We start from the raw sequence: 13,274 nt of genomic DNA, 5'->3' as shown, positions 1-13,274 counted from the left end.
CCCAAAGTGCTGGGGTTACAAACTGAGCCAGCGAACCCAGCCTAAACTTGTTTCTTATTCAAATAGAAGCAGCCGGGGACTTTCCCTAGTTCTACCTGTCTCCTCTTACTTGAGACATCGTGACTTTAATGAGGATAAAGAACCTGCTGGGGCAGCCACAGTGAAAAACAACGCGCTGATGGAATACTTAGAGCATTAATTCCTAAGTCTGTCTTGACTCAGAGAGACTTTGAGGAGAAGGAGAGTCAAGGGGCTTATAGACTCATTACTTAGAAAAGCATTATGATGAAGAATATGATAGACCCACAGTGCATATAAGAATAAGAATTCACATTCCGTTTTAGAAAAAAGCAGATTTGTCCTTGACTGGATATTGAAATGGTAATAGTAAGAAAGAATTCTCCATTCAGCTATTAATATAAATTCACATTTTAATAAATTGAAGACTGCTTTTAGAAATTGTAAAAAAAAAAAAAAAATTCTTTCCTAAATGATAAGTGATGTGCTTAATTAGACACTACCTTGAATTTACTGGACTTGCTGTTCTTCTGGTGTTTGACATGTTGATGTCAGGATGGCAGGCAGTGTGAGCACCAGGGCCAGAGCTGAGTGGCAGAGGCAGATGGATGTCCACAGTACAGTCAGCAATCACAGGGCTGAGACGTTTAAGCTATCGGAAGACATGGATAGATTGGTGATGAAAAGTTCAGGCAGGTAAAATTCAACATATTAGAAGCAGCTGTAGTATATTAGGTGAAGCATAAAATTCAAGTCAAGCTGCCATGGGTTTAGATCTTAGCTTTATACCATACAGGTTGTGTGACTTTGACAAGGACTTGTCTTTCCTTATTTCTAAAAAGTTAGATGATAACTTCCTTCACATCACGTATTTGGCATTAGAAACGAATAGATTAACCACCCACCTGATAAATAAATGCTACATAGGTCTGAATAGTAAATAAGCAGGCAATAGCAGAGGTCAATGAGCAAATGGTGAAGGTGACCAGATTGTGAGTTACAGGGATATAGCTGGACAGTCGAGTCTCCATGGTCAGAGCTATGGAAAGGATCAAGACTGTTAGTAAGGGGAAGAATTTTTTTTAAAAGTGATATCAAGCAACTGTGTACAGGTATTCTACCTCATTTTATATGAATTCTCATGGAAGCACCAGAAATAAGAATTTTTGTCTCATTTTACAACAACTATAATTGAGAAGCTGAGGCTCCTAAGAGCTTTTCCAAGGATAGGCGGTTGTTTAGGCAGAGAGTGGACAGAACACAATCTAATCTGATCCTAAAACTGAGGATTGTTCAACTACGCTTAGTGCTTCATTGAATCTAACCATTAGGGTGCCAGTTCTGTGCAAGATGAAGTGGATTCACACCTTTCTTATTCTCCAACTGCATGCAATTTAGAGGGAAGTTGTAGTATTAATGTTACGTTAGAAGAAAGCAGGGACTCAAGTCAATCAAAGCTTCCACCGAAGAAACTAGAAAGAAAAGAGAAATATAAACATGAAAGAGGTAGAAAGAAGGAAATAATAAAAAGCCAAAATAAATGAAAGTAAAATTTAAAGAAAAATAGAGAAAGTCCATACCAAAACTTGTTTTTTGAAAACAGGTATAGTTGAAATTGACAAAAACAAAGACACAAATTTACCAATATCAGGGAAAAGAGAGGAGATAGCAGCAGACTCTGTAGGCATTCAATACAAATAAGGAAATTCATCAAGATCTTGGATAAATTACTTAACCTTAATCCTTTTATCTATAAAATGGAAGTATTTACCATAAATAATCATGAGAAGATCATTGTAATGGTTGAATAAACATAGCTAGCTAGATAGATAAAAATGGAAAAGGTACCTAATATTGATAGGTGTTCTGCAAATATTTCCATATTTGGCAACTGTCAAATCAGTGGTGCTGACCAGGTCGTGGTGGTCAGAGGAGGCCAGGAATCTCCATGTTCTGGGCGAAGAAGGGATAATTTATAGAAATGAGGCCTAATCTGAAGCTTAAAAGACCACAACCATGTTGATAGGAGGCAAAAGAGAAGAGAGAACAGAGGGTGCTCAGATAGAGAAATGCTGAGACTTCTTAGCACAGGGAGCACTTGATACCCCTCGTTGGTGGTAAGGGCTGAGAGACCTTAAGGTGAGATGGATTAGAAATGAAGAGGGGCTTCTTGGCTTGACTAGAAGTTTCAGGTAAAATGTTGGTCATGAGGGGTCATTTTTACAGTGACTTGGATCTCTGGGTAAGGTGTGTGGATCTGATTTTACAGGCAGTAGGAGAATAATGACACCTTTTTTTTTTTTTTTAAATACATATATACAATGGAATGCTATGCAGTAATAAGGAAGGACAAACATATGGACTTGGCAAAAACTTGGATGGATTCACAGTCTATCATACTCAGTGATCTATCACAGAAACAAAGAACAGAGTACCACATGTTCTCACTCATAAGTGGACCCTAAACATTTATCATAATATTATAAGAAAGGGATTGACAGCAGGGTACTGCTGGGGTGAGGGTGGGGAGACATAGCATCAACAATCTGAAACCAGGCAAAGTGGGGACCAAAGGGAGGCCCAAACGTTACCTGTACAATGACCACTTATATACCTAATCCTGGATTGTACCCCACATCTTTAAAATAAAATTTAAGCTAGACATTGCTAGCAAACAAATAAAATAAAAAAGAAAGTTCATTTTGTTGTTTAAAATGCATTTAAAAAAATTATGCAGTGAAATTGATTGAACAGTGGGGAAAAGACCTGGACACAAAACAGCGAACACAAGGATTAGGATGTTAAGGATATTTTTGTCTTGGTGTTAATGTCACAGTGTTACTCTAGGGTAGAATACTGCGTTCTTGGATCCAAATCCGCGCACATGCAGAGAGCTGTAGCATACCCCAGAGCTGGTTGTAACAAATACAGTTAATATACACATTTTTGTGCCTAGAGCACTGATTTTCTGTAACAATTATTCTAATAGAATTATTTTCCATACCACACTGATTGCAAATTTAGAGTCTTTACATTCAAACTTTAAATTCAAATGAAAGCAAACACATTCCACTTGAATGCCTGATATCCTAACTAGTTTATTTTTCCTTCATGGATGGCATCTGAGGTCTAGGCTGAAATATCACAGATTCAAATTTTAAACTTTATTAATTACAAGAGTTAATATTAATGGAGGTAACATTTCATGTGTGAGGGAAGCATTGGTAAGCACTTTATCTCCTTCTTACTGCACAGGACCCCTGTAGAAAAGTCTATCTTACTTCCTTGTCCTCCACCCCCATTTTGGGAGGCCTGCTCCATACCTGACACTCTGCTAGGTGTTCGGGGCTACAAATTAAAGCAAAACCCACCCATCCTTGTCCCAGTCCACTTAGATATCTTCTTGCTGCCTTCGCACTCTCAAAAAGCCCCGGGGACTTCATTGCCATTTAAGGCATCCCAAGTTCACTACAATACAGTCTCCGAAGGAGGTGGTCAGCACTTGAACCTGAAGTTTGACTGAGGATGAGTTACACTGCTAAAGATCAGAATGCATTTCTCACTCCTTACTTGGAATCTTTGTGTGAGTCTGGAATCATACACTGATGCTTTGCAATTTCAAGATTATATTCATGTTTACTTCTTCCTCCACATTTCACAGATATCCTTTATTTTTTGTTGGTGGATAAATACCTGCAGGTTTTCACACCTGTTTTCCTTTCAGGAGAATGCAAATCTAAAAAAATAATCATTTTCTTTACTGACAGGTGGATGTTTAGTAAAGTTTCATGGTAATTAAAACCATATTCTAAATATTTAAATAAGCAGCATAAAATATGAAAATAAGTTTATATTTATTAATTTCCTGCACATTACTCAAGAATATCAAATGTTTTTCCTCCAAAACCTTTTGTTTGATTAGGGAATTTGTGAGCCTTCAAATGGCTGTCTTAGAAATTGATGAGTGCATTTATTTTCTATTAGAATTACTAAGAAATTCATACCTAAAAACATACATGTTAGAATAGTGTCCACCACTGGTAGTGGGTGGGGGAGTATGATTTTTTAAAAAAATTCATATAATAATTCTGATAATTCATTATTTGAATTTTATTTCAAGCCAAACAATTTTTAAAATGTGGTTTATGTGGCCATTCTTTTCCAGAGCAAATTATGAAAGAAACAAGAGAAGAATATATAGAACTGAAATAAAGTTCATGCTTATAGGACCATCACACAGAACAAAATTGTACTTTGGAGAAAATGAACTCTGCATGCTACCTTGTTATGTAAGTGGCCTGTGTTTGCCACACAGGTTTTTTTGTTTTTTTTTTCTTGAATTGGAGTCTCACTCTGTCACCCAAACTGGAGTGCAGTGGCCGCTCCCGGGCTGGGCTCCAGCGATCCTTCTGCCCCAGCCTTCCGAGTAGCCAGAATTACAGGTGCGCACTACCACGCCCGGCTGATTTTTTTTTTAATTGTAGAGATGAGGGCTCGCCAAGGTGCCCGGGCGGGTCTCGAACCCGCCAACTCAGTCAATCCACCCCCCTCAGTCTCCCAAAGGCGCGGGATTACAGGCTGAGCCACCGAGCCTGGCTGCCGCACAGGTATTAATATTCAGAGTTGTGAACATTCTGCCCATGCCGACTGAGATGGTCCGATGAAGTGCGGGCATTTAAGCACTAGGGATTTTCTTCTCTTCTTTCTCCTGCAGACTAATTTAAATGGTTAACAGGTATTTTTGTTGTTGTTTGTTTGTTTTTTGAGTTGGAGTCTCACTCTGTCACCCAGACTAGAGTGCAGTGGCCGCTCCTGGCCACCACAGCCTCAACCTGCTGGGCTCCGGGATCCTTCCGCCTCAGCCTTTCAAGTAGCTGGAACTACAGGTGCGCTGCCACGCCCGGCTAATTTTTGATTTATTGTAGAGATGAGGTCTCGCCTAGTTGCCCAGGCGGGTCTCGAACCCACGGGCTCAGGCAATCCACTCACCTTAGCCTCCCAAGGAGCGGGATTACAGGCTGAGCCACTGGGCCTGGCTTAACAGGCTACTTTTTAGACACAAGAAGTGAAGCTTAGATGTCTTTTCCAGGAACTCATCTTGAGCCAATCAGAGCACAGAAGAATGTCACTCTTTTTTTTTTTTTTTTTTTCTATTCCCTGTTAGCAATTTGTACCATATGCCAATGAAAACTGAATTTTCCCTTTCTCTCTCTTTCTGGTATTTCACTAAATACAGAATCTCTCCTAAATAATTATTACCAATCAGTTCCATTTATAGATGATGTGAAACAGAAAGATGTACCCAGAATATTCACACGGCAAATCACACAGTCCAAACGTCCCAAGTAGACATCGTGCTGCAAAGCAGTAATTCTCCTTGACAGACTTGGCCATACCAATCTTGACACTGGGCAAATTAGCCAGGCCAGCAGCAAATAAAAGAAGAAGCAGGTGTGAAATCACCATTCTGCTTCCCAGGATGAATATGTTGTACACTAAAGGGCAATGCACCTGCACTATTGTTTCTGGGGAAAAAATAGCTTTTAAGAGCCAATACTCTTGAGCCTTGATAGAGACAAGTGACTCCTGTGTAATTTGAGTATAAATGGGTCCTTTTTTCTTTTATGATGGTTTATATTATGTTAACTCTTTGAGGAAATGGCTTTAAAGCTCAATTTAAACATTTAACTGCTGCGGTTAAAATAGGGGCAAGGAGGCAGAAGAGGGATGTAATTTTTGGAGTTGCTGTAATTCTTTTTTTTTTTTTTCAGTTGGAGTCTCACTCTGTCACCCAGACTGTACTGGCCGCCCCCGATCACCACAGCCTCGACCTGCTGGACTCCGGTGATCCTTCCGCCTCAGCCCTCCAAGTAGCTGGAACTACAGGCACGTGCTACCACGCCCGGCTAGTTTTTGATTTATTGTAGAGATGAGGTCTTGCCAAGTTGCCCAGGCGGGTCTCGAACCCGCGGGCTCAGGCAATCCACTCACCTCAGCCTCCCAAAGGCGCGGGATTACAGGCTGAGCCACCGAGCCCGGCTGAATTGCTGTAATTCTTAAGGAGCATCTGCATCGGGGATACCACACACAACACAGTAGAACATATCCCTGTGTCCAGAACTTTGTCTGGATTTTTTTGTGATCTCAAGGTAGACGTAGTTGGCTTGGTTCTGTGCTCACCGGCCTCATGGCTGCTGTGGCATGACCTCCGTCCACCCCAAACCAGATCACATATCTCAGAAGGTCAATGTTTAGGTGACCATCTTCAAAATAGTAGTACTAACAGCATTGGCAGGAAATCTCATGAATCCCTATTTTTTCCTATACTAACTACCTTAATGTCTTCTTAAAATACAAGTTTGTATACTTTTTTTTCCCTGACAGCCTTGTTTACTTATGCCATAAACATACAAGGTGAAAGAAACCAAACAAATTTCACTCCCATTACACTTTGACATCTTTCAAAGAGGCTATTGAGAGGGCTTGTGGACAGGAACAGTTCTGCAAGGCTGCCTTTTGTGGAGAAGATTTGCATCTTTAGAGAAAAGTCTTCATTGGCGACATACACAACCAGGCTTTCTCTGAGGCTCCCATCCCTTGTCTAGGAAAGATGAACTCAACCACAGGCTACTACCTATCCTTTCTGAGAGCTACTACCTGTGAGGTTTTATCCCTATAAGAAGATTGCCTTTGACTCATGACTTTCTTTCCTCTTTGCTCCCTCTCATAATGGGTTTTGCCACTTTCCAAACCCCTCTTCTTTCTGTAACCTCAAGAGGGTATAAAACTTCAACCTCCTGGCTCTTTTCTTTGAGTGTTTCTATTTTTCTGATTCCTGCACACATGTATGCATATGATAAATTTGCAATTCTTTTGGCCTGTTAATCTGTTTACTATCAGTTTGTTTTGTAAATTCAAATGATTGAACCTTCAGGGAGTTAAAAGTAAAAACTCCAGACAAACTAAATTTAACAGAGTTTAACTGAGCAAAGGACAAGTCATGAATTAGGCAGCCTCCTGAACCAGAATAAGACTCAGAAAGTCTCCAGTGCATCCACATGGCAGAAGAATATTTATGGACAGAAAAAGGAAAATTACCTACAGAAAACTAGAACTGAGGTACAGAAACAGCTGGATTGGTCACAGCTCTGCATTTGCCTCACTTGAAGCTGGTTTGAATAGTTGGCTGCCTTTGGTTGGCTCAAAACTAGATGATTCACACGAGAGTAGTAACCTTACACATCCAGTGAGGTTATAGTTCACAATGTGAAAGGTTAGAGAGAAACCCAAAATATCCAAGGAGACAGCTTTGGGCTGCACTTAATTTAACAAGGAGAAAAATTAAACTTCCCTACAAAGGTTAGTGGCACACTGGGTAATCTTGGGTTGCCCCCACACCTATATCTCCCCATCCCAGTGCTGCCCTGAGCACTCTGCAGTCTGACCCCCCCCCCCAGTTGCTTATTCTGTCAGTTCTGCCTTTTGTCCCCTCTCCTCTTTTCTCTGCCCTGACCTTAGCTGAGGCAGAGAGAGGGGAGATAGAGAAGAAAGAGCTGCAAATTCATGCTTACTGGGTCAAGCTAGTTGTTCATTAACAATAACGATTAAAATACTTTTGAAAATGGTCTTTGTCCTGCCTCTTTTGCAGGATCTTAGTTTCTGCCTGGGGCAACCTGCTTTGTTCCCTCTGGTAAGTTTCTAATCTAGAAAATGTAATTTTACTTCTGAAAACTCTCAATTTTCTGAGGGAAATGAGAGACGCCTCTGCTGATATCAGCTACTAAGTTTGACCTTCACATATGGTTTTTTAAATTTAAATTTAATTTTTTTTTATTTTTTTGAGTTGGAGTCTCACTCTCTCGCCCAGACTGGAGTGCAGTGGCCACTCCCGGGCTGGCCTCCGGCGATCCTTCCGCCTCAGCCTTCCGAGTACCTGGAATTATAGGCATGCGCTACCACACCTGGCTGATTTTTTGATTTATTGTGGAGATGAAGTCTCGCCAAGTTGCCCAGGCAGGTCTCGAACCTGCGGGTTCATGCAATCCACTCACCTCAGCCTCCCAAAGCGCGGGATTACAGGCTGAACAACCGAGCCTGGCTATATGGTTTGTTTTTGATAGAATCCCTAGAATCTCACTGTCAGCTCCTTGCCTAGATTTCCACTGCCCTTGCTGAGGCCTTTGAATGTGTATCTTGTATATCAGAAGGAGTTTCTCCTTAGCTGGGAGAGCCACCCACATCTGCCCAGGTGGATACGCCTTGTACCTGTTCAATGTCTGCCCATATCTGCTCTGGAAACCAGCTCCAGCCTGGCAGTGATGTAGCAGGCAGTAGACTATACACCCTCTTTGCCAATGCTTCACCTAGGTGCTATCTCACTTTCTGTAAACCTTATTACGGTGAGATAGATTGATTATAAATGAGGACACAGTGCTCTTCTTGATAACATTTCTAAGTCAATCAACAAACATTCCCTAGCTCTCCACCTTGTATTAGGTAGGGTGTTAGACCATTGGAATAAATAAATGAACAGCATTTGCTTCTGCCTGAAGACCTTACATACTAAAGCTGGGATGAAGCTGACTGCACTGACAGGAAATAAATGCACATTCATGATGATTGCTTTTCTATGGCATCTTTCTGTGGCAATGTCACCTATTAGCAATGTTTCTTTTCTCTTATATAACCTGAAGCATTGGACTCTATGCTTTTTAAGGTCTTTTACACTTTAAAACTGTATAATTGTAAGTGTCAATACAGTAGTTTATTTTTATTTTTATTTTTTGAGTTGGAGTCTCACTCTTGTCACCCAGGCTGGAGTGCAGCGGCACACTTACAGCCACCACAGCCTCTACATGCTGGGCAATCCTTCCTCCTCAGCCTTCCAAGTGGCTGGAACTACTGATGCACACCACCACACCAGGTTAGTTTTTGTGATTTATTGTGGAGACGAGGCCTCACCAAGTTGCCCAGGCTGATCTCCACCCCCGGGCTCAGGCAATCCTCTCACCTCGGCCTCCCAAAGTGCTGGGATTACAGACTGAACCACTGCATTTGGCCAATACAGTAGTTTTTAAAAATAGTGTCCTAAGCATTTAGAGCAGTATTGTCCAGTAGAATTTTCTGATAATGCAAAATTCTGAATCTGTGCTATTCGGTATAGTGGCCAATAGCCGCATATGGCTGGTGGACACTTGAATTGTGGGTAGTAAAACTGAAACAATACAATTTTTAATTCTATCAATTTTAATTCATTTACATTTAGGCATAATAGCCACATGTAGCTGGTGGATATCATATTGCAAAGCACAAAGGAAGAGGGAAGAAGAAGATTATATATAACTAGTATTCTTCAGAATGGCTATAATACTGAGTGATCTATCACAGAAACAAAGAACTGAGTATCTCATGTTCTCATTCATAAGTGGATCTTGAATAAGCTTGAACAAGCTTTAGTCAATGTCCTTATCATAACACTATAAGAAAAGGATTGACAGTAGTGGGAATCTGCTGGGGGAAGGAGGGCACACCTCATCAACAAGGGTACGTGCATAATGAATATTTATATACCTAACCCTGAATTGTACCCCACATCTTTAAAATTAAAAAAAAAAGAATGATTGGAATTTTAAGACAGAGAGGAGGGAAAAGACTTTTAAATAATACCCTTACATTTTCAAAAAGAGTTTTATTTTCCTAAGATAAACAACTACATAGTGGAATTTTTGTTGCCCTTTTGGTAATGATTGTTAAACAATTGGGACTTTTGAATCATTTACTTTGGGCAAGATGTAAACTACCAGAGAGAACTATTTAAAGAAACAGCAGACTGCAAAGTGTTTATTTTTTATTTTGAGTTGGATTCTCACCCCATCGCCCAGGCTGTAACACAGTGGCATGCTCACGGCCATTCCAGCCTCAACCTGCTGGACTCGGGCAATCCTTCCACCTCACCCTTCCAAGTAACTGGAACTACAGGCACACACTACTACACCCAGTTAATTTTTTATTTATAGTAGAGATGAGGTCTCACCAATTTGCCCGGGCTGGTCTTGAGCCCTCAGGCTCAGGCAATTCACTCACCCTGGCCTTCCAAAATGCTGGGATTACAGGCTGAGCCACCGAACCCAGCTTGCAACGTTTAACTTTAGCAATTGTTGTCTGTCTTTTGCTAAAATTGTCTAATTCCATGGAGGACAGGAGATAGGATATGGATACTGGCTCACCCAGCGATATATCCTTAAGATGAAGACTTTGGGGTTTCTGCTGGCAGAATTGAATGCAAGTTATCTGTGTCTCATTCCATGGTGGATGGAGAGAACACTTGCTTGGGAGTGAGAGTCGACTTTGACCTGAACCCACCTCTTAATTAGGTGTGTAGCTTTAGTGAATGTCCTTTATTTTTGTAATGTCTAATTTTCTCAATTGAAAATTAAGGGTCTCTAAGAATCTTTATTCGGCTCCAAGGTTCTAAGACTATTTTTTCAGGTCATTGGTAAACAATCAGTATCTTTAGCGTAGGTGCTGTAAGAAGAGAGACTCAAGGTCTTCTCTGATCTCTTCTTCTATCATTGCTGATACTCCAGAGACTTGGGAAGAGAGAGACTTTGTATTCTAATATCAGTTTCTAGATCCGATATGGTCTTCAGTAAGTTATGTGGGGGCTTACTCTGTTATCTTGTCTGCAATCCAAGAGAATATAATGATTTCCCAGAGTTGATTGGAAATTAAACAGTGTGACCCCTATAAAACACTGGACCAGCATTATGTACTAGTGTGGAGTTGCTCAAAGAATGCTTCCTCTCTCCTTCCCTCTATCTGGGCAAGGAGACTCAACATTAAATTATTTTACTAAATGTAAAAAGCCTTATATTTTAAGGTTAGGGAGCAAATGATATCTTTCCTAAAATCTGATATGGTTTACTTGAACAGTATTCATGTAAATCAAGTTGTAAATTTTAAAACACTGATGAAAAAACATTGGAAAATAACTTCCAATGTCTGATGCACTTGCAATTAGGAACCTGAAATGGGAGGACACATTTGTAACATTTTATTTTTTATTATGCTGTCAGTAGGGTAGTACAATAGCACCAAAGTGACATGGCACCAGAGAATGACGATTTGGAATGGGGCCATTACACCACCTCACTTTTCCTAGGGGGGCACCACTGCCTCACACGTGACTTATGTGTGTGAGAAGGGGAAAGGGAGCACCTGTGTAGGAAGAAGCTCGCTTTATTCTCCTGTGTTGTGTGTCCTAGAGGGAAGCAGAAGGATCTTTTAGCATACTTCATTTGGCTCTCCTCTCCTTCAGAAATCAAAATGGCACCCTCAGCTGAAAATGTGTGCACCGCTCTTATTCATGCTGCTAGGGAAACAAGAGAAAATTGAATAAAGATACATGGGGCAGTTTCCATACTTCTGTAATTTCCCCTGAATTGCTCACAAAGTGACTATTATTCTCTTCGAATTAAACATGGGGCCATCTGGGGCATAGATATGCAAGAAAGATTAAAATGTAACTGTACAGAACCTATTCTTCAAGACGGATTCATGCTTTTCTGTTGTGTGGAGAACTGAAAGATTTTTCTGAACTTCTATGGGAGCATCCCAGCATCTTTATGTCTTTCACATCTGCCACTGTGTGGAATTGATGGTAATCGTGGTTATTATTATGGTGTCTTCCTCCACTTAAAACAAGGCCATCTGGGGTTTGTGTGGTAGGGGATGGATTAGCATTTTTTTTTCCCAAGTGCTCCTCTTCTCTAGTAAATATATTTTACGGAAATTATTTCAGAGAAAAGATTATGATAATAATGATTATAATACTAATAATAGGGTTATTTTGTGAGATCGCCTTTTAAAAAAGCCTCTAGTAAGCATAATCCACAGCAGGCAAGGCCAGGAGTTGAACACCTGGGCTGGCCTCTGGGAGCAGCCGTGAGCAGTTTCCTTGGCTTTGCGGGCTGTCTCAGCAAACCAGCGAAGGGGACACTGAATCAGAAATTTGGAAGCACCGGGTGGACGAAACACCGTTGGACATAGAGTTAAATGACTGATCCAGATTCTAGCTCTGTCAGCTCCTGGCTCTGGGTTTTTAGGAGAGCTTGAAGTGATCTCAGTTTTACTATTCATTAAAAAGATAGTACTTATTTTTGGGGTTTGTTGAGAAAACTAAATAAAATAATATGTGTAAGAGCACTTAGCATAGTGCTTGGTACATAGTCTTAATAAATGCTTAAATATCTATAGCATATTAGATAGATATTTTCCAATTCTCAACTTAAGCGGCTTTTCATTTTCCTTATTTTCGACAGATTAGCACAACAATTAATGTTAAAATAACAGTATTTAATATAATCTAGTCTATGGTGCATAATTAGCTTAAGTCTCAGTTAAATACCAAAAGGTTGAGCAAATCTGAAACCTTAATGTAGTATGAACATATGCTTATAAAATGATGATGCATAGTGATAAGAGCAGAATTTGGAGTCATGTAAAATTGGCTTTCAATTATTGTTAGCTTGCCCTTGAACAAGCCATTAGTCTTTACTGTCTGAGTATCTTTACTTACACTATCTCCATGAAAAAGGTATGTCATATATCTGTAAAAAAATTATTTAAGTTGTATAACTTATCTAATGTAGAATTTGTGTTTAGCAGGCATTTAATAAGTGCTAGTTTTAATATACATATGTATATATAAATGTAGAAAGTATATAGAGTGGGTTGTGTGTTTGCGTGTGTGTGCGCATGCGCTTCTCTATCCTACTTTTACTCAGTTAGTCTTTCTATTACCCCAATATAGCTTTGTCTTTCACGCTGTTTCACTAAAATTATGTGAATTCCACTGCTTTGACTACCTTTTAAAGGCTTGATGTCTACAATAAAGTATACCTTCCATGGCATCTCAACTTCACTGCTCTCCAATCACAGAGTATCATTTCTTCACCTTCTACTCTATTACTTTAGATGCCTGTCTGAAATGTCTTCTTCTTTCTTAGATTCTGCCCCACTTTCTCATGCTGTCTTTGAAAGGCAGAATGGTTGTGTACATAAGAAGCCAGACTTTGTTTGGAGGACACTGAACTAAATAAAGTTACATTGTTTTCTAATAACATATGTTAGCCTATATTTTTACTTGATGAGAAAATATCCTTTTAAGATTATAAACCCAAATCTGCTTCTTTATACAAATATTTATTTTTCTCCATTGTGTAGGCACACACCTCGTATATTATAGAACTGTCTAG

Source organism: Carlito syrichta, unplaced genomic scaffold (assembly GCF_000164805.1).
Source record: "Carlito syrichta isolate Samal-C Ts95f unplaced genomic scaffold, Tarsius_syrichta-2.0.1 Scaffold308159, whole genome shotgun sequence".
NCBI classification, from domain to species: domain Eukaryota; kingdom Metazoa; phylum Chordata; class Mammalia; order Primates; family Tarsiidae; genus Carlito; species Carlito syrichta.
Note: the sequence above shows the minus strand (reverse complement) of the source record.